The sequence below is a fragment of the Strix uralensis genome, chromosome 16 (genome assembly GCF_047716275.1).
Source record: "Strix uralensis isolate ZFMK-TIS-50842 chromosome 16, bStrUra1, whole genome shotgun sequence".
In the NCBI taxonomy this organism is placed as follows: Eukaryota; Metazoa; Chordata; class Aves; order Strigiformes; family Strigidae; genus Strix; species Strix uralensis.
Window position 1 is genome coordinate 7,729,208 of NC_133987.1, and position 2,188 is coordinate 7,731,395.

The window sequence follows — 2,188 nt, forward strand, 5'->3', positions numbered from 1 at the left end:
GTGAAGACACTGACCTACCTCACAGGGCTCATGTGAGGACCCCATGAAGCACTTGGAGGACAACCAATGTTTTACAAACACTTGCTTCAATTTTCACTGAGTGTGGGGGACTGGATTCCCAGAGCCACCATGGGGCATAGTGACAACTGCGGCTCAGTGTGCCTCAGTCTCCTCCCCCTCTGTCACTAAATCCCTCAGGGGAACCACCCTGTGGACAGAGCGTGCACACAGCAGTCCCAGCCGCCGGGCAAATGTCCCGTGGCAGGAGCCCAGAGACCACCATCATGTTTTGTCTGCGGGCTTCATCCCATGGGATTTATCTCAGAAGCCATTTCACCATTGGGTGGTTTTTGGCCCTAAATCCATCCCAGGGGCTCCTGAGGCACAGGGAGGTGCCAGAAGGACCTTTCTGAGACCACTTCATCTCAGTCTCCTGCTGAAAACCCAGGGCAGAGCAGATGCCTGGGTGGGAATGGGTGGCTGGACATTGCCACCCTGCCTCGAGGCCGGATTTTCTGAGTGGGCTTCTCTGTAATTGAGAAGTCCTCCCTCCTCTCTTGCTTCCTAAATCCTTCCCTTGCAAAGCAGGGTGGGGGGCACAGAGCAGGTTATCAGATTGTCCTCCTATTTTATACTAATTTTAAATGATTCGTAACATTCAGGTTGCCTGTGGAGAAGGGTTTGAGGGATCTTTTTAGCATTTCATGTTTTTTCACCGTCCATTCTTGTTCAATCAGTATTTTATATTTAACACAGTGTTGGGTCAAAATAAAAACAAATGTAAGGAAGATAATGCTAGCAAATATTGTTTCCTGTGGAGTAGGATTGAAATAAAAACTCAAGATACCTCACTATTGTCTGCTTGTTAAATCAAAATTAGTTTCCCTGCAGCATCTGGAAATAAACCCATTTTCTATCTGACTTGCCCCACATGGCATCATTCCCGGTGAGGAGAGGAGCCACTCAACCAGCTGCAGCGAGGCCCTGCTCACGGCGATGGAGTGCTGAGCACTGACTCACCTCGGTGCATGGATGGCATTGCCATCTGCTGGCTCAGCTTGCCAGGGGGGGACCAGCGTTGCTTCGCCCTTCACATCAGCTGCCTGGGAAAATTCGGGAGGTTGGGGATGAGTTGAGCTCCAAGCTGCAGTTTTCTTAAAAAGAAAAATAAATTGGTGAGTTTGCTGATGGTGACCCTGTGCTCGGTGGTGCCGGCCGAAGGGCTTGCCAGCATCTCACCAAAGTGGTTTCAGTGTAACCACCCTGCATGCCCACCCTGGCCCGGGCATTTCCCCTCCTGCGGTGGCTGAGTCTGTGGGTGACATGTGTCGAGCCCCAGGGCTGCCACCGCAGGGGAGGAAGGATGCCAGATCTGGGGAGGAGGAAAATCTGTGGCAGACTGGGCGGAGGGTAAGTAAGCGCAGCTCGCTGCAGACCCCAGAGGGGAAACCACCCCATCACCCACCGGCTCCCACCAGCCTCTCCCACGGGCACTGGCTCCTCTTGGAGAGGGAGAATTTGCCCCCATCCAGCAAGTCCGCTGCCTGCCCTGGGCTCTGCACATCCACGGGCTGCCCTCTCGCTCGCACCTCTCCATCGAATTACGCTGAGGCTGGATCTCCCACAGGCTGCAACGCTCAGCAGCTTTCCCAGAGAGCTGGGGCGTGTTCCCTGCTTCCAGGGACAGCTGAAGTCACCCCAAAACCTGACCTACAACTTCCACCTCGCCCATAACTTCTTTGCTGCTGGTGATCGGGCTGGACTGGGAGGCTCCTGGCTTTGTCATTCCTAGAGGGTGGCAGAGGAACACGCATTTAACCCAAAGGAGAATTTTCACCCTAGGGAGGACGAGCATCAGCGACCACCTCGTCTCGCTCCATCCCTTCCCGATTCCAACCACCGGCCCGTGGGCACCCACAGCGTCTCCAGGTCGACTTTGGAGCTTGCTTGATAAAATCTGCTCAGCCAAATCCCGCCGCCTCTGCCCTTCTCCCCCCGCCCCCGGCATTTTAACCCGTCACCGTCGCGTCGCGGCCGTTCGGACCGCAGCCCCGGCGAGCTGCAGCCCTCCCACCCGCGACCGCCCCGCCCGTGGCGCGTCCCGCGGTGCTCGGCGCTGCGCGGGGCCGTGCGCGGCCGCGGGGGGGCACCGCGGTGCCGCTCCGCTCCGCTCCGCCGCGCTCCGCCC